The sequence below is a fragment of the Podarcis erhardii genome, assembly GCF_964252035.2.
Source record: "Podarcis erhardii genome assembly, chromosome: 17".
Lineage (NCBI taxonomy): Eukaryota > Metazoa > Chordata > Lepidosauria > Squamata > Lacertidae > Podarcis > Podarcis erhardii.
In genome coordinates this window covers 17,698,712-17,719,447 of record NC_138515.1, presented here as the reverse complement: position 1 = coordinate 17,719,447, position 20,736 = coordinate 17,698,712, and the positions used below count along the sequence as shown (strand labels likewise).

At 41.2% G+C, this 20,736-nt stretch overlaps 1 protein-coding gene and 1 long non-coding RNA gene across 27 annotated transcripts in view; both read left to right on the top strand.

The window, feature by feature from the left end:
* PTPRD (protein tyrosine phosphatase receptor type D) overlaps positions 1–20,736 on the top strand; it is a 1,160,352-nt gene that overhangs the window by 872,679 nt on the left and 266,937 nt on the right. The gene's annotated exons all lie outside the window — the stretch shown is intronic.
* LOC309332561 lies at positions 3,484–6,829 on the top strand. The gene is made up of 3 exons (XR_014152178.1): positions 3,484–3,589; positions 5,010–5,132; positions 6,554–6,829. It is a non-coding gene; the product is annotated as an uncharacterized lncRNA (long non-coding RNA).

Here is a 20,736-nt window from a genome sequence, read left to right as displayed (position 1 = left end):
CATCAGCAAAATGCGACACAGATAAAAGTAAGATATGGGCGCAGATAGGGTGCGCATCAGAATAGTAATTTTGATTTTCAAAATGGAGATTTTGAAAGTCTCCATTCTACTTTTTATGCAGACTAGTAATCTTTGAAGTATAGTAACCAGAGTGCACACACATACCTCTCTTTTTACAGTAGTCATAAAAATACACACATTGGTTGGTGAATATAATAGTGTTACAAAAGTCCCATACCTGCCCGACCCCCTGCCAAGCAGTGGCCAGAGCGCATGGGGTCACAGGCGCACACACAGGGTCTGTGTCCCATTGGAGAATAAAAGGCACTGTGGAGACTGTCGTGCTTTAAGAAATAGGGCTTATTCGCCTATTTACACCCTCGGTCTGCATGGAGGGGCCCAGATCTTACAGCATGACCCAAAGCATTGCAGGCAGTCCTTCTTTTCTCCTCACCAAGATGGATCTCCCCCTTCTTCTTCCTCCTCCTCCTTCCCAGAAGTCCCTTGCTCTCCCCCAGAGCAGTTACCCTGGCAAACTTCCAAATCTCCAGTCTCTGGTCATATCAGGGGCAAGGAGTTGTTGACCATCCTCAATGGCTCTCTATTGTAATGCAAACCGCTCTGCCCTTCCCTTGGCCAGCCAGACTGGTTTGCCCAGGAATCTCTTGTCTGGCACAGCCCCACAGTTTTATGTTTTTTTAATCTATATCCCAATCAAAATCCTAGAATTTAGGGGGATCCCTCCTACTTCTAGAACGATAGTAAGGCTAACACTGTTCAAACTTCCATTCTCAACACCAGAATCTTAGAAAAACCTAAAGGAAACAAAAGAGGAATAAGAAAAACCAATGGGCAGACTTTACAGCTAAACAGACATTTGGCAAAACTGATTGTCATCCAAAGAACAGAAGATTGTGTTCTTCTAAAACCTGCTTGGCTTTTAAAAAGCTCCCCAAACTAGGAAGGTTTCTTGGGCTTGAATCAAAACTACACCATAGAAGAAAATTAAATTAAAGCCTTTGCAGAAAACTATCTCATACCCAGGGGATGTGGGTGGCGCTGTGGTCTAAACCACTGATGGGAAGCTTGCCGATGGGAAGGTCGGTCGTTCGAATCCCCGTGACGGGGTGAGCTCCCGTTGCTCAGTCCCAGCTCCTGCCAACCTAGCAGTTCAAAAGCATGTCAGTGCAAGTAGATAAATAGGCACCACTCCAGTGGGAAGGTAAACAGTGTTTCCGGGTTCTGCTCTGGTTTCGCCAGAAGCGGCTTAGTCATGCTGGCCACATGACCCGGAAAACTGTATGCGGACAAACGTTGGCTCCCTTGGCCAGTAAAGCGAGATGAGCGCCGCAACCCCAGAGTCGTTCACGGCTGGACTAAACTGTCAGGGGCCCTTTACCATTTATCTCATACCCAAAGCTGGACTCCAAATGCACACTTACCGCTAAAATGGAAAGCAAGAGATCTCTATTTTGTCTGTGTGAATTTTGTATTCACTTCCTATCCCACTGGCCTTCAATGCTTCCAGCAGCAACTCAAGCATCTTTGTGATTGTTTCTGTGTGCAAAATACAGGCTAGGTGGGCAAGGACTTATTTTTCTCCCTCTAACCCAGGTATAATGGTTTTCCTGTTTGAAAACATCTAGATTCAGTGCCATATGCTGCAGAGAGCTGCAGCTTAGTTATAGGCTGAAACCCTGGCATCTCCAGGTAGGATCAGGAAAGATCCATTTCTAAGATGCTAGACAGCTGTCTGCAGTCAGTGTAGACTAGAGGTAGTCATTGCAGTGCCCCCAGATGCTGTTGGACTCCCATCAACCCCACCTACCATGGCCAGTGATCAAGGATGAAGGGAATTTACAGTCAAACAATATCTAGAGGGCACCATGTTGGTTACCCTGGGTGTTGAACAGGAATGGGGAAGTTCAAGTGGAGGAAGGCTTTTCACCTTGTCTATCCATCCTTTGGGACTCTCCCAAGGCCACAGCTTCTCCTCAGACCACATTCCTCACTCCTGCTTGGCGTCATCCTTGTGTAGCTTTGCCTGGCTGGAGTTGAGATTCCGTCTCTTGGTTCCTTGCATGTGTTTGTGTGCAGAAGCTCCATTTTTTGTGGGGCTAGAATGTAACCTACTGAACAAAGGTAAGATCCAGTGATTCTTTTCTACAAAAGGAGGTGCTGGAACTCACCGTGAATGCCTCCCTTGTTCTCTTACAATGGCAATGGTGCCCACCTGAGAGGTGCCAGAACTGAATTCCGGCAGGTTTCACCTGAAAAAAAGTCCCGGTAAGCTCCATTCGCTTAGGACACTGTCAACATCACTTTGCCTTGAGCTCCATCCAGCCCCAGCATGCAGCTCCTGGAAGGAATGTGTCCTTGAGATGACAAAAGTCCCCTCACCAGTAAAGACAATAAATAGTTAGGGAAACTTTCAAACTTCCAAACTGCTGCTTATGGTTCTTTTAAAAATTACCCAGAAATCCATCCAGCTAAGAGGGGAAGATTATGTTCTTCCTCTCCCTCTCACTACCAGAGATGAGGACAGGGATGTTTCACCATGGCTGTAATGACATGGATATGACATGGATTCCTGGAGTCAGATAATGGCACCCGCCATCACCAGAGGCCTTAAGGGATGTAATATGTTAATTAAACAATCTTGCCATTTTGTTCTTAAAGCACAAGGGAAATCTTTTCATAAATTAAAAAGGTGCCATCATATTTCATCTGCCTTTGGATTACATGATATAAGTTAATTCTGTCCTTTGTATTTAATTGCAAAAATCAACAAAACACGAGGGCCATATGTTTTCTAACTTAGCTTAAATGTCATACACATGAAACTTCTTGCCTGCTGAGTTTTTATTAACAGTTTTTTAACTTCCTGATTGTTCAGTGTGAAGACTGAAGAACCATTTAAAAGAACAAAAAATAATAATGCGGAACTGTATTATTTTCTTTTCACTGAGTTACCAAAATCAAACGCTTTTTCACTAGATAACCTTTGACAAGTAAAAAATGTTACCCTCGGAGCATGTTCCCTGGAAGGAGAACAGCAGTAGTTTACAATTCCAGTATAATGTAACCCATCAAATTGTCCAAAATATATACTGATTGACCCTCAGATCAATTGCGGAGCTTGGCTGAAATACTGTATTGGCTCGAATATAAGCTGCACCCGCAAATAAGCCGCACCTTTAAAATTTGGCGGGTTGGGGGAGGCTTGGGAGCTGCGGATGGGATGGGTGCCATTGCCCTGAGCTTCTGGGCTGCTTCCGGGGGGTGGGGGAGTGGGGAGGGAGCCATGCTGCTTTGCTGGTGGCACAAGGTCACGAATATAAGCCACACTTTAACTTTTCACTGTAGGAATTTGGAAAAAAAAAGTGTGCCTTATATTCGGGCCAATATGGTACATATAAATACTACAGCACTGGGAAGAATCACACTTGGAATGTTCTATAGCCTTTCATAGAATTTGGAACAGTAGAATAGTGAGCAATAGCAGCTGCTGTCATGGGGGTCTCTGCACTCTCCCCTGGTCTCCCAGAACACAGAGAGACATGGAGAAGACGGAGCAATGAGAGACAAGGTGATGTAGCCTTAGACTGCTGGGGAAGGAACCAGGGAAGAACCTTATAGAGCCGTGGGAAGGTAGGGACCATCAGTCCTCTCAACTGCCTCATTGGGCAGGACCTACTGTCATCACTAGGCCTGCACTGTTTAGGTTTCTTTGGATAACAAATTAACTTTGCAGACAGCGGTGCTTTATTTATTTATTTATTGCTGACCTACTCCTGAGTCCAGCTCCTGACAGGTAGGCAGGAACTAGTTCAGGTTTAGAACCACAGTCCTCTGGTTTATTTTGTACAGTGGTGCCTCACAAGACGAAATTAATCCGTTCCGCAAGTCTCTTCGTCTTGCGTTTTTTCCGTCTTGCGAAGCACAGCTATTAGCGGCTTAGCGGCATTTTTCGTCTTGCGAGGCATTCGTCTTGCGAGCTACCACTGTATTCCGTTCTGCCTTTATGTCTGCTTTTCATCTACATTTTATTTCTCATAAAGTGCTGACCACTGAAATGTGTGTACTTAATCTTAAACTTAATCCGTTCCGGAAGTCCGTTTGATTCCCGAAATGTTCAAAAACCAAGGCACGGCTTCCGATTGGCGCAGGCGCCCCGGAAACAATAGCCGACAGCCGCATCGGATGTTCGGCTTCCGAAAAATGTTCGGAAACCGGAACACTTACTTCTGGGTTTTTGCCGTTTGGGAGCCAATTTGTTCGTCAACTAAGCCATTCGAGAACCAAGGTTCCACTGTATTTGCCAAACTTAGGATTCTAGAATCCCCACATGTGTATAGAATCCAGGCTACTGAAACCAGCACATTCTTCTGAGCTCTGGGAGAGATCTGGGGAGCATGGCCTGCCTTTACACTCTGAGTAACTTATAAGGGAATCATCTGGGAAATGCAGGGTGAGTTGGTCTCAGAACTGCTGGTCTTTAGGAAGTTGGGAGTAGTCTGCCAGGGCAATGAACATGCTGCTTTGATCTCTGCAGTGGGATAAGGCAGCTGGAAGTTAGCTCTTCTTTCCCCAGCAGTTGCATGCAAGATTTAACCAAGGGCTGCCGGGTGCATTGGCCTTTTGAAAACGGTAACTGCTTTGGCAGCATCCCCAACCCCCCATCCTTGTTTCTGGAGCTGTAGCTGACCAAAAAGGAGATGGGGTGGCAACAACTACCGTATGGTAAAGCAGAGAGCCAGTGTTGTGTGTTGGTTAAGAGTGGTAGACTCTTAATCTGGTGAACCGGGTTCGTGTCTCCGCTCCTCCACATGCAGCTGCTGGGTGACCTTGGGCCAGTCACACTTCTTTGAAGTCTCTCAGCCCCACTCACCTCACAGAGTGTTTGTTGTGGGAGAGGAAGGGAAAGGAGAATGTTAGCCGCTTTGAGACTCCTTTGGGGAGTGATAAAGCGGGATATCAAATCCAAACTCTACTTCTTCTTCTTGCAGTTTGACAAGGAAAGCTCTCCCCAACATCGCAACAAAACCTAGATGTGGAAGTTCATTTTTCACCTAAGTACAGCCAGAGCAAATTGTGCACTAATTAGGGCAGCTATGATAAGACAAACAGAGGTGTCTTTCCCCCCCTCTTTCAAACCTTGCTAAGTTATAGCTGATATATTTTCTTGCTGATCTTGGAGGATGGATAACTTTATCTGGTGGGTGGTCTCGTATGTGACACAGAGAGGGAAGTTCCATCCAAAAAAATAAGCTATAATAATAACCGTTTGGGATTAGCCTTGGAGACCTATAAATCTTTCATAGCTCAACAGCTCTAGAGAGAGTGATTTCTTTTAAGTAGCCTCATGATTAATAGCAACTTTGTTCTGCTATGAGAACAGGGAAACACATTTTTAAAAGGCTTAATGCTACGACAAACTAAAAGAACTTAATCTAATATAATGGTTACAATTTGGCACAGTCACACAACTTAGCAGTGGGCATGGAAATGCACATATAGGCCAGGATCCAAGCAAGCTCCGGAGGGGTTTGGTTGCCCCCCGCCCCCGCCCAAACAGCAACTCCATATGCCTCATGCCAAATTGCAAACGGAGTTTGACACCAAATGTTGAAAGCAGTTTGAGATATGGCAAGAAGATCAGCTGTTTCAAGGGGGAGGAGGGTGCCAGGAATCTCACTGGGTATGCCGAAGCCTTTGGGCATACCCTAAGTAGCTCATTGGATCAAAGCCACAAATTGCATGGAATGGAAAGATGTCAGGCTTGAACTCTTGAACTTTATTAAATATAGCACATTTATATGAAATTGCCTAAAGGGATAATATCCTTTTACTCAGCATGCTTTTAATTCCCTACAAGTATTTATTTATTTATGCTAGGGAGTATATTTCCAGTAGCCTCAAGATAACATATATTGTGCAGACCATCTTTCCTTAAATCAACGTATGTTGGTAGTCAAGACTGTAAAAGCATTATTTCTTTGTAGATTTGAATCCATTACCACTTTCATGTAATCAGCACTTATGATTGAGGCTGATCTGACCAGTCTCTTACTGAGATTTGGACTGTGCTTGACCTTCTAAGCATTCTGTATTTTTACAAAATTATTGTGGTATCAGTTGCTAAGCTTAACTTTTGATGTGAACGAACACAAAATTTTGTATTCATTGTAGCTAATGATAGTTGTATAATAATAATAATAATAATAATAATAATAATAATAATAATAATGGACACATATTGGGGTTGTAGAAGCAGAAGTAACAAAACAAAACATCCTTCACAGTTTGCTAACGTTGCATTTTAAGTTGTCGTGACCTTCCCTGGGACCTTGGGGTGAAAGGCAAGTAATTGATGATGATGATGATGATATTACATAGAGTGTATCATCATTAATCTTTGAGTGGCTGCAAAACTAACTCTTGTCTGCTTCCTATAGACAACCTGGATAGAGATAAATAAAAAGGCAATTACTTGAACAAAATGCTGGTGGGGGGATGTTTATTTTAATTGACCATGTTGTTTCAATTTCAGATATTAATAAAGGCTGAGACATGCAACAAGCCTGTCTGAGCAGAACATTAAGTCTGGCTTCAAGAGATTCACAGACTGGATAAAGTGTTGCTCATATATGTGGCTTGAGAACGTAATGTTAATTATTTAAATACAAGGTTCCTTCATTCAATCTCTGGGTGGCCCCTGTTTGGTTTTGGCTGTCAATTTCATTAAAAGAATTTGTAGCATTGCAGGAATAGGATTTTTCAATGAAAACCCTTAATAATTAAATAAACGCTACATGTTCGAAACACACTTTCCTGATGTTAATGCTGTATTCATTTATTCCCTAATGCTTAAAAAATATTGCTGCATACTGCATTTCTTTGAGTGGGTTTATCCAACATAGATTTACATCGTGCCTAGGCTAAATGACAAATAACCAAGCAACATTAATCATTTCCATTCCTGAATTTACTTTCAAGGCATTGTTGCTGGATAAGTGACTTTTGCAATAAGCCAAGCATTTTTTTGCTTCTGTGAATATCTGTTTATTTAAGCCATTTATAGAGTGTTTTGCTTCTGAATGTGACTTTTTGATGTTTTTTTTGAGCTGCTGCATATGATATATATTTAAAAATATATTCAAGCCCATTTTCAAGTAAGTTACTTTTTTTAAAAAAGTGTATAAGCTGTGAATCAAGGGCATTTAAAAGTTAAAGGAATGAAGCTTTATTCAGGAGCTAATTATATAAATCGCATTGGAAACTAGCACAGCTCATCTAGTCATGCAGGGCACTCAGATTATTACTATTACTATTACTACTACTACTATTAGATGGGGACTGCTGGTTATTAGAAATTATTACTATTACTATTATTCTTGTTGTTATTAGATGGGGACTGCTGGTTATTAGAGACTTTGCTTGCACTATATTCCATGGCTAACCTCTGAGAATAATTATAGATACAGTGGTACCTTGGGTTACATATGCTTCAGGTTACAGACTCCTCTAACCCAGAAATAGTAACTTGGGTTAAGAACTTTGCTTCAGGATGAGAACAGAAATCGTGCTCCAGCGGCACGGCAGCAGCAGGAGGCCCCATTAGCTAAAGTGGTGCTTCAGGTTAAGAACAGTTTCAGGTTAAGAACAGATGTCTGGAATGAATTAAGTACTTAACCAGAGGTACCACTGTAATCTAACCTAGAGGTTATCAGAGCACAGGCGATAGAAATTAGGCTATCCCTGTCCACATACCCTTTTTCTCAGTCAGGTACTCAGAACTGTGCAACTATAGACTGTGCAACTGAGACTCCTGGGTATAGGGTGGTATATAAATTTAAATAACAATGATAATGATAATGATGACGACAGCACACAGGGGAAGAAGACAGGGAATGTTCTATCTGAGAATCTGAAACGCTTGCCCTGACGAAACAGCCACCTGTGCTCAACATTCAATTCCCTACTTACTTTGAAATATTTTCCATTTTTAAATCATTGGAGCCTACATATGAAACAAATGGAAGGTTGAGGTTCAAAAGTATAAACATAGAAAGTTCATGAATAGTTTTAAATGGCACTCAGTTTTAGGATGAATTCTCTTTATTTCTAGTATAAAAACATTTATGATATAGCACAGCATATCTGGGTTTGTTTTATTTTAATTGATCACATTTGAACAGGAGGATTATGCAAACTTTCAATCATTTAAGAATAGCTTTCAGTATGCTATAGTGAATATTTTAAAATGGTAAAAACCACGATATATTAAATAATTCCAGAAAGACATGCAAATCAGACTTGATTTTTAATTTTTAATTTGAAAACCCACAAGCTCTTCCTTGCATGTGAATTAAGTATGAAAATATTTGAAACAGCCAGGACTTTTGAATGAAGATTGATTCCTTATACACTGATGAAATGCCTACTATTCACTTGGGCCTTCAGGAACTTAGTGTCCCAGGGACTGAATAACTGTAAATATGATAATGTACTGTAGATTTTAGGAATAGTAGCGTTTTTATTTATTTTATTTTATTGTGAAACATTTTATAATGGTATTTTATGTTGTACACCACCCTGGGCCCATTTGGTATGAAAAGTTATTTAGAAATAATACTAATTATAATAGTAATAAACGTAAAGGTAAAGGGACCCCTGACCATTAGGGTCCAGTTGTGGCCGACTCTGGGGTTGTGGCACTCATCTCGCTTTATTGGCCGAGGAAGCCGGTGTACAGCTTCCAGGTCATGTAGCCAGCATGACTAAGCCGCTTCTGGCGAACCAGAGCAGCGCACGGAAACGCCGTTTACCTTCCCACCAGAGCGGTACCTATTTATCTACTTGCACTTTGATGTGCTTTCGAACTGCTAGGTTGGCAGGAGCAGGGACCGAGCAACGGGAGCTCACCCCGTCATGGGGATTTGAATTGCCGACCTTCTGATCGGCAAGTCCTAGGCTCTGTGGTTTAACCCACAGCGCCACCCGCATCCCTTAATAACAGTAATTGTAGTTATTATTATAATGATAGCAGCATTGGCTTTGTCAAATGGATGGTAGTGTTAACCTGATGGAATTGGCAGCCTCTGTGAAAGAGGTATGGCAAACTCGCACCACTGTTTTGCCTTCAGTTGAGATCCTGTTAAAGGAGCTTCCTACAATATTTTATAATGCCTCACTATTACACATCCTACAATAATATCACACATATGGGATTGTGCCCTTTTGTATCTTGTGGATACAAAAATTACCAAGGATGGTGAAGTAAGTGTTTAATCCTCACTTGCCTTCTGTTTTGTCTATTTTATAATGCCTTCACTATTACACCTCCAGCAGATGCAAAACTGGCAACAGTGGTTTCCAGCATGAGCTAATGACTGGTCCAAGGTCACATTGTGACCATCATGGTAAATTGAGAGTTTGAATCTGGTTCTCCATGTCTAGTGTGAGATTCCAACTATAGTGGTACCTCGGTTTTCTAACGTAATCTGTTCTGGAAGTCAGCTCGACTTCCGAAACGCTCGAAAACTGAGGTGCAAAGGGTGGTCTGCAAATTCAGTGGAGAAAATTGAAAAACGTGCAGCGGAAGCCTTCCAAGGTGTTCGGCTTCCAAGGTGCATTCAAAAATGGAAGAATTTACTTCTGGGTTTTTGGTGTTCAAAAACTGAAACATTCAGCTTCCGAGATGCTCGAAAACCAGGGTACCACTGTATTACATTGCACTGGTTCTCATGACATGACTGCAGTGTCACAGCTCTTGACTTTTGCTGCTTATAGTAACTACTTTTTTTTATTCTAAATTTTAATACCTTGTTGCAATACTTCTTGGGTTGGTCCAAAATAAACAAAAAAGGAGCACTGCTTTTTTAAATTTAATCTGAAAAGTATGAACAAAGACATATTTATTCCAGCTTTACCTGTAAAAAGTGAAGTCACTGTTACTGCACATTCTGTATAATCTAGAGTCACGTTTCTTAACCTTCATTCTCCAGATGGTTTTGAACTACAACAACCATCATCCACGACCACTGGCCATGCTGGCTAAGAATGATGGGAGTTGTAGTCCAACAACATATGGGAACCCAAAGTTGAGAAAATGTGATCTAGATTAATTCTGGTGAAACGCTAGAGAGAAATTGCTAAATAAAGGAGGAAATCTTGTTCCCTCAAAATAAAAGAGGACATAGGATGTGTGTGTGTGTCACAACACACAATTATGCACAATAGTAATCTATTGAACTAAATGTGTCTGTCAAATTTATAAGTGCACATTTGTTTTTATTCTGAGATATTTGAAATTTAAACTCCTATAAAACCATTTAAAAACTGTTCATTGCAAGTATGTGCAATGTTCAGTCCTTTGGGGAAAATTAGTGTCCAATTCAGATTAATTTTTGCTTTAATTGTGCCTTTGGTGACAGATGATGAAAAGTCAATTACATAAACTACTTGAGTCTCATGCAGTTCAATTATAAAACTCACATTTACACAATTAAGTAAAACTATCTACTAACAATAATAAAGATGCTACTTCAAAGCTTTTCTTAGTGCTGAATTTTCCAGCTTAATGGATTTCTGTGTGTTCAGGAGAATGAAAAACCTGTGATGTCATACCTGTAACAAGAGTCAAATTAAGCCAAATTTCATAATAGTATCCCGTCTTCAGATGGTGGGAACTATTTTTTCTTTAATTGTATATTCCACCCTAAATGGTTAGATTTGGTATTCTTCAAGGAACATAAAAAGCAAAGGTAATAATGTTTTATATATTTTTATTTCTGTAGATTACCTTGAGTCGTTTTGAGAGAGGCAACTAATGATTCAATCCTAATCACACTTACTTGGGAGTAAGCCCCATTGAATGTAATAGGATTTACCTTTGAGCAGATGAGGTTAGGATGGGCCTGCAAGAAATTCAAATGACAACAATAAGCAGTTGGGCAAACCAAAATGTCACAACATTGTGACAAGCTTTCAAGTATAAAAACCAGGGCAGAATTGACAATTGGAGAACAACAATTATTCATTCATTCATTGAATTATATACTGCCTTACTACCAAGGCACCCAAGGTGGTATACAATTTTAAAGCACTAACACAAATTATATAAGATGTAAAATTGAGGGGGGAGAGAGTGTGAATCTTAAATTGTCCTCTTAAACAATAGTTTCAAAGAGGCACAGCTTCCATCCCCACAAAAAACAAAAAAAACTTCCAGGCTTGCAGATGAATTCCAGGATTGCATAAAAGTGGCTTTTATATCACATGAAAACACAATGACAATGTAGAAATTAAGAGTCAGGAAAACGTCTTCAGCATTTCATATTATTTACATTTTGGGTCCAAAACCTAAGAAAACCTATGGAACCTAAGTGGGCTGTGCATTACACAGTGTGGAAATCGCAGCTCTATGCAATGCTTGTATTATTCAAAAACATACATTGCATTGTAATCTCAGTTTTTCATAAATGTAGAAAATCCCCATGTTTGTTTAACGGGAAACAGGAAGTGATTGGCTTAGGAAAGGCGACAGCAAGGACAGATCTATAATTGACTCTGTTATGTGTTCATCTGCAGAACGCTTAAATAAAACAGCTTGATTCTGAATATAGGCTGAAACAAAGAGAAATAATGTTGAAGACGTGCAGTTGCTCATTCAGCAAAAGCTACTTAGAAAATGCTTGTGCAATAATAATTAGGAGGAATAATTGTTCTTTTACGTGGTTACTACATTTTCTTTTAATGGAACATTTTGAATTAATAAACCCACCCATACTCTTCTTCTGTCAGTAATAACTATTGTGTATCTTATCAGATAATTAACGACCATAAACATAACAGAACTACTCCAGACCAGTAGCACATTTATTTCTTTGCCTATTGCTTAAGAAATTAAAAAAGAAGTCTTAATAAAGTAATAGAAATTCCAATTTTCTCATTTGCATTTTATATTTTATTGTATCAGTGCAACTCCACTGACATCAATAGAGATGCTGTCAGGAAATGAAATGATTTGTCAGGCCAGACTGCAGAATTTTTTTTTTTTTTTTTGCAAGAGCCAGACTTTATGAGACTTGAAGAGGAATCTGAGGTGTCTGCTTCAAGCTGGGCAATTAGAATGCCAATAGGAAACAGAGTAGAGTTCAAGTCTGGATGAAATTCAGGCAGTGAAGAAAATGAATAAGAATCCAATTTAGGGGACAAGGTGTAAGGTAACAAGTCTCGTAGCAACTTGCTACAAAACACAGATCATGCATATAGCCATTTTTGATCATCAGCCCTCCCTGAATATTACTCAGCTGTTGATGTAAACCTGTTCCATCTAGATCAGGGGTGCCCAAACTTTATTCAGAGAGGGCCAGATTTGATGAAGTGAACATGCGTGAGGGCCGACCAAAGTTGTTGGGCTTTTTTTAGGATTGAAGTTGTTGAGCTTTGACCTCAATAAATAAACTGCCACAGGGCCCGGATAATAATAATAATAATAATAATAATAATAATAATAATAATAATAATAATTTATTATTTGTACCCCGCCCACCATCTGGCTGGGTTTCCCCAGCCACTCTGGGCAGCTTCCATAGAAACCAAAAATACACTAAAATATCACACATTAAAAACTTCCCTGAACAGGGCTGCCTTAAGATGTCTTCTGGATGTCAGGTAGTTGTTTATCACTTTGACATCTGATGGGAGGGTGTTCCACAGGGCAGGCGCCACTACTGAGAAGGCCCTCTGCCTGGTTCCCTGTAGCTTTGCTTCTCGCAATGAGGGAACCGCCAGAAGGCCCTCGGCGCTGGACCTCAGCGTCCGGGCAGAATGATGGGGGTGGAGACGCTCCTTCAGGTATACTGGGCCGAGGCCATTTAGGGCTTTAAAGGTCAACACCAGCACTTTGAATTGTGCTCGGAAACGTACTGGGAGCCAATGTAGGTCTTTCAAGACCGGTGTTATGTGGTCTCGGCAGCCGCCCCCAGTCACCAGTCTAGCTGCCGCATTCTGGATTAGTTGTAGTTTCCGAGTCACCTGCAAAGGTAGCCCCACGTAAACCAGCTGGGGGATAAAACCAGCTGGGGGATCAGATTAGGCCGCCCAAATGGACTTTGGACATGCCTAATGTAGATTCAGGTAGGTAGCCGTGTTGGTCTGATGCAGTCGAAGTCCCGTATTTTTCGCTCCATAAGATGCACCTTTTTCTTCCTAAAAAGTAAGGGGAAATGTCTGTGTGTCTTATGGAGTGAATGCACGGCCCCTGGAGCCGAATTGCCCAGGGGCAAAAAGCAGATTATGCTTTTTTTTCCCCTTTCTTTTCTTTTTTTTTTTTTTTTTTGAAAGAGGGAAGTGGGTGTTGAAAGAAAGCTGCTGATTGGGGAGCGAGATAAGGGATGCTAGCAATAAAGGAGGCTGCCTGGGAGGGGGGAGGTAAAGACAGCAAACTTGCAAGGAGAGGAGACAGGAAGAATAAAGCAATGAGGATAGAAATTAGAAGAAAAGGAGGAGCAAAAAACTGCTCCAGCTAAGGAAAAGACACTAAGGCAAACAAGAGGGAAGGGAGTGTTGAAAGGAAGCAGCTGATGGGTAAGCGATCGGTGAAAGAGATAAGGGATGCTAGCAATAAAGGAGGCTGCCTGGGAGGGGGGAGGTAAAAGCCCATGGATCCTCAGGATTTTTACATTTGGTCAACCCAAATTCACCATCAGATCACATAGCATGTCTATGGCTACAGCCTGCACCAAAAAAATCATGCATCCACTGTTTCGTTCAGAATATTTTTTTTCTTGTTTTCCTTCTCTAAAAACTAGGTGTGTCTTATGGTCATGTGTGTCTTATGGAGCGAAAAATACGATATATATAAAAAAATTGTCCAGTAGCACCTTAGAGACCAACTAAGTTTGTTCTGGGTATAAGCTTTTGTGCGCATGCACACTTCTTCAGATACACTGAAACAAAAGTCATCAGACCCTTATATATAGTGGGGGGGGGGTCTCAAGAGGGTAGTAGGAGATGGGTGACTCAATGGGTATGGTAAACCTGTTGACTATTGATAACGACAGCAATTAGTCCCACAGGAAAAAGCAAGGGATAGTATGCAGATGATTACGATATGTAATGAGACAGGAATCCAATATCTCTATTCAGACCAGGTCTCTCCATAGTTTTCAGTTTAGTGATAAGTTGTAATTCAGCAACTTCTCTTTCAAGTCTGTTTCTGAAATTCTTTTGTAACAAGACAGCTGCTTTGAGATCCTGTATTGGATGTCCTGGGAGACTGAAGTATTCTCCTACTGGCTTCTCTGCCTTGTGATTCCTGATGTCAGATTTATGTCCCTTTATCCTTTGACATAGGGTTTGGCCTGTTTGTCCAATTTAGAGAGCTGAAGGGCACTGCTGGCATTTGATGGCATACACAATGCCAGAAGATGAGCAATTCCAGCTAGGTGCATTACAGAGAGGGAAGCAGCATTCTGGCGCAAAACTGAGCTAGATTGAGAATCACATGAACAAGTAGCAATTCCGTGTGTGGCCCTTTTCTCCAGTCAAGCAGCTGGATGCTGTGCACAGGGCCGGATATAGGTTTGATGAGGCCCTAAGCTACTGAAGGTAATGGGGCCCTTTCTATGTCCAGCTGTCCTTTGTCAACAACAAATTGCCGCTGTTTTTCATGTTGAATATATGCTATATGGTAATTTATGGACCTAATAGGTATCTAAAGCCATTTGGACATGCAGAATGTAGGCACCCTATATATAAAAATGAGCAAACCAGTGATATTTTAGGTAGCAGGTACTGTAGCAGGCAGGGCCCATTACATACATCATAGGAAGCTACACAACACAAAACACTGTTGCTGCATGTAGGTTTTATTTTATTTGTTTTTTATCTTATATTTTGGAAATGTACATCCAGTGTTTTTTTCTTTTGGGGGGGGGCAAGATAGTGGGGCCCTAAGCTATAGCTTGTTTAACTTATACGTAAATCCGGCGCTGGCTGTACACATGAAGAGTAGCTTTTGAAAGGCAAAAATCCCAGAGCAAGTTCTGGATTCACTTCCTTTAGACACCCACATCAAGCCACTGATTGACAGGATTGTACTCGTGTGTGTGTGTGTGTTCCATGTACATAGCCCTGGTAATGCCATGCACACTGTATTAATTTGTGCGAATCAGTCTCTAGAAAGAATAATGTCAGCCAACTTTCACTGGTGCCCAGATAAAATGTGTGGCCAGCATTGCAACATCCGTTCTTTCCACCTTGGTCCTTATAACAAAGGGCTGTAGCCAACCCCGCAGGTCCCCTCACACAACAGACTTTGGTGGATGCAAAGACATGCCTAGGCCTCTATTTCCTTAGTTGTCTGGTGTTGCGCCACCACGTGCACCAATGTTTTGTTGTTCTGTTATGCCATATGTCACAACATATGTGCAGGCACTATTTCTGGACAAAGCTTCTGCCCTGTATGTTTCAAAGGTGGAATTGGTAGAATTGAAGGTCTCTCAGCATAGAAATGTGTGGAGAAATACGACACCTTTTAATGGAAGAGCGCGGGATGGTAAATAGTCCATTTAATTTCACAAAAGTGCTTCTGGGAACAACTTTGTATGACAAATACTACTTAAGAATTTCTATATTTAACGGCAAGGCATAAGTACAGCATGTCATTTTGTACGAAATGTGGGTTTGTTGCTGTCTGATGTGAAGCTTAAGTGCAGGTATTTTAAAGACAGCCATCTATTTAGTGAGCCTACCATTTTCGTGCCATATTGTTTGACTGACTGACTTGCCTGCCAAGCCATTTATTACACTTCCTAGGGGGAAAAGGCAAATGTCCTTCTAAACATTCTTTGTGATAATCACTAGCAGACTTAATGAAACTTAGTTACAGCTACTTGGTGTCTTATAGTACTCTGGTGGGGAAGGTAGGAAGTGTGTCAGATTATACCTATTCAATCAACTTGTGCAGCCAGGGGTAATTTTCCAGGCTGCTGCATGACGAATTATGCATGCAACTTCAGTTATTGTTGGTAGCTCTACAATTAATCCTTGATTGTCATATTGCATATGTACTCCTGCAAGTACTGTGCTTTAACAATGGAATCTAAAAATAATTGGTCAAGTCTTCAGTGCCTGCAAATTGGTTTTGCTTCGTTGGCATCTATGGAGCTCAGGCAGTTTTCACCAGCTGAGAATCCATCTCAAGGTGGCTGACTAAAATAATTAATGGAACTGGCCTTCTAATACAGGTGAATTAAAAAGGGTCTCAGCGGCATGGTTTGTGCCAGCTTGTTAAGACGGGGATGCTACCCAGTATATGCATTTGTTTTCAAAATTATGAGCAGGAATTAATGTCTTTGTGGCTTTGAAATGCATACCTGGCATGCACATCTCTGTATCTGTAGATGTCCCATCCCTATAAATAAGGCTGGGAGAATATAAAAAGAAGGGAGTGAATAAACGTGCTATTTTCCTGTGGTGCTTGTGAGTTTACTCTGTGGCCCAGAAAGCTCAGATTGAGTTGAGACATAAAGCTTAGGGATCCAGACAATGCTGAGTAGAATCTCTTCTTATTTGGCTTATTCCCATCTCACAGTATTTCTGAAGACAATTTTTTTTCCCATTTTACTACCAGAAATAGGAGGAGTTGGTGTTAGTTTTCATTTTAAGCCAATGAAATGGAGGACAAAAGGCAGTATCTGTACATATTGAAATAGCTGTCTCTGTCATGCAGCAGGATGAAGTGAGCTGTTTAATGTAGCACCTGAGAGCACAATAGAAGAAGGCAGGAATTGTGGACTTAATGGTTCAGCAGCACTTTTTAGTATTGGCACTTGCAAGGTGGCAAGCAACCTGGGCCTCTGATACCAAAATGTCTTTGGCCAGCCCTCCATATTAATACACTACAATCTAGTGTAGATCGGATGCTGCAGCTGATCAGAACTTTGGAGCTAGAAGCTAACTTAGATGCAATTTCATCCCAGGCCACTGAGATTTGATTTCCCCTGTATGAAGACCCCAGATTGTGATTAACGGATCCCATATTTATGTAATTGTTAGCCAGGGATTTGTTGTTTTGTGTTTTTAAAGAGTTGTGCTATTTTTATGGAGTTTATGTACCTGTTTGCCTTGAGGTGGCCTTATGTAAAGGGCAGCAAATATTATCATTTCAATAAATAGATTAGTGGAAGTTGGTATCTGCATTACTAGTTTTGTGGATTCCAAGATTCTGGCTTCTTGAGAGGCGGAATGAACAGGCAGGCATGTCTTGTGGCAACTTGGGGGCAGGCCTTTTCAGTTGTGCCCAACCCTGAGAGTCACCTTTCCACTGTCGTCACCACTTATTCACCCAAGTATTTGCTGATATTTTGTTACTAGGCAATTTGTTCTTGCAGATTTTGTATCGTTGAACCTAGGTTCAACTTCCATTGGGTCTACTCTGAGTAGGACTCTATTGTAATTATGGGATTTAGTGTGTTTTTGTATTGATATTTGCTTTGTATGCTCTGCTCTGAGAAATTTTTTTTAAATGAAGGTTGGTATATAAATGCTTATAACCACCATCATTATTAACAAGAACTTTTGCAGACTTGATGTTGTCTGAGTGCATATGGAGGGAAAGTGCAGTGTGGTCCTTGCTGTATTATTGTCCCAAGGTTCACTGCAAAAATAAAATCTACATATATCTTCAAAGTGCTCTTTCATTTGAGTGCCTGCATTGAAACAGAGGTTTGGTATTAAAGTGAAACATCAAAGTGTAGCTTCTAAATATTTATTGCAATGCCTGATTACATTATTTTCAATTTTTACAGTTCTAGCTTTGATAGAGTGATATACAAAATTATTGAACCTCTCAAAGTTGCTTCTCTGAAGCCACTCAGTTGGAAAAAGAAAAAAGAATGATTGAATTGAGTGAATTCTGTGCAGTGCAATAATTATTTCAGGTTATTCAGTCATTATTACAGATGATGCATTTCATGTTAGGAATATAAAAAATATAATTATTATTTTCTAGGGATCATCAAGGAACTGCAAATTTTCATATGCCATGTAACCCAAACTTATAAACATTTTTAGTTGAGGATAAAATGCCTGGCTGCATTTATTGACTGATCTACACAAATAAATGACTGCAAAAATTTACAACAACAAATGTTTGTATTAATTGCATGTTGTTATCAGGTTAAAAAAACATTCTGTGGTACTATATAACCAAAAATGAAGTTAAATGTTTTGACTTTACAACCAACATTGATTGTCGTTTAGCGGTTTTTGCTTGGATAAGGATAAATCAGTGATAGAACCTATTGGTTATTTGTAATAGTCCATATTCATCTACATTTTGCTTGTGTCTTTTGAACACACTTGATGATTGTTCTGATTTCTTGGAGGGGAACACTGGTGTTCAGAAGAGTTGCATCATTAGCTTAGCATGCTCTCTCAGACTTCTCGTGTTATCTGATGGAACAAGAAAGAGTTGCACTAAAGCAGCTCTCATGCCTCAAGTAATGTGAAAATTGGTCGGTGGGATTGGGCTGACAGGAAAGAATGACTTTGTGCCTTCTCATTAGCCCATCGAGTGGCAGACCTGGGTACTATGGTGCCCTGTGTGAGGCCAAAATTTGCACCCCTTCCCGAATCCTCGTGTTGCCTCACTATGGAGGAAATGTTGTACAGCTCTTACCACCAGAAAGTTCTTCCTGATTTTTAGGCAGAATCTCCTTTCTTGTAACTTGAATCCATGGGTTGGGTCCTAGCCTCCAAGGCAGGAGAAAACAACTTTGCTCCATCTTCCATGTGGCAGCCCTTTAGATATTTGAAGATTGCTATCATATCTGATCTCAGTCTCCTCTTATACAGGCTAAACATTCCCAACTCACTCAACCATTCCTCATAAGGCTTGGTTTCCAGACCCTTGGTTGTCTGGCTCATTCTCTGTCACACACATTCCAGCTTGTCAATACCCTTCTTGAATTGTGTCACCCAGAACAGGACACAGTATTCCAGGTGTGGTCTGACCAAGCCAGAACAGAGTGGTATTATGAAGTCGCTTGATCTGGACACTGTACTTCTGTTGATGCAGTCGAGTATTGCGTTAAATTTTTCTTTCTGCTTCATCACATTGTTGACCCATGTTAAGCTTTTGGTCCACTAAAACCCCTAGATCCTTTTCACATGTACTACTGGCAAGCCAGCAGTCCCACATTTTATATATGTGAAGCTGGGAAGTGTATGTCATAGGCATCCTCAGCCAGAGAAAGCACACATCTTATAGCTAATTCTTTATTGACTGAAGTACGCACTCACAGCAACTCCCATGGTGGTCCAGAAACCCATGCACACTCACTTCTAGCCTCTTTGCCTTGTGGACCAGCTGCAGCAGCAGAGGAACCAGGCTCCCCCCCCCCAGCTTATGTACCATTATCTGACACGGTGTGTGTGTGTGCAACCTGAGGTTTCTCCCACATGGAGACTGTTGCTACTCTTCCCTCTTGTTCTAGGAGACAGAAGAATGGGGGATGACAGGGATTTGACTGGCCTGTCCCTCTTCAGAGCAGCCCCTTCCTCCGACACATCCTACATGTCCATCTCCATCTCTGATGGTCTGACCATCCCTCTTTCCCCCACTCTCGTGGGTGAACTAAACCCCATAAATCGCTGCCCCCCTCTCCTGGGTCAATTCCCATGCCACTTGCCTCTGCCACATCACTACGGAGAGCTCCGCCAGACCTCACCAGTGTAGGACATTATATTTGTCCCTATTGAAATTCATTTTGTTAGTTTAGGCCCCATTCCAATCTCCAAACTGTTAAAATAAATCTGTCTTCTGCAGCATTAGCTACCCCTTCCTGTTTGGTGTCATGTGCGGATTTGATTATCATCCCCTCAGTTCCTTCATCCAAGTTGTTTATAAAGATGTTTAACAACAACAGGCCCAGGACAGAACCCTACAGCACCCCACTTGCCCCTTCAGCAATGAAATGAAGTGTGAGGGTATTTCTTTGAGTTAAAGGAAGCAACCTGTCTCTTTCCCTTAAACCAGAGGTAGCCAACATGCATATACTTTAGACTACAACTCGATTCAGCCCCAGCTAGCATGACACTGGTGGGGGGTGATAGGACCTGTTGTCCACGACATCTAGAGGGCACCATTTTGTCCACCCATGCCTTGAACATACGATTCCCCCTTGGCCCAGGACATGTGTTGCTTGTTTTCACCTTTAGCATTTGGAAAAGATTGGAAAGGTTATTTGAATGCCATCATTTTATTTTATTTTTGCAAGGGACTCTAATCCTCTATTACCCTGATTAATGTCTCTTCCACCTACATCTTGGGCCTGAAGGGTGACAAACAGATTATGCTTGGTATTGGACCAAGTGTGTAATTTCTAATCATTGTTAAAATGATGCATTTGCATATGAAGGGCCTCACTAGATCAGATCAGAGAACATAGAGTTATGTTTGGTGACCATTCAGATCCTCGGAGAACCTTGCAAGGAGAGTACGAAAGTTAACGCCCTACCTGTTGTGATCTTAACATTGGAAGCCTTCAATCTTGAAGGTTCCATGCAGGGATAGTGAATACTTACCTATCTTCCGTGAATTTGCATGACACTTATTAAAGTCACCTGTGCTAATTGCCTTCATCAGCACATTTTGAGGGCATGAATTCCATGCCGATCATTTGTTGCTTGCTATTTGCCTACTAGTTTGTTTCTATGTCA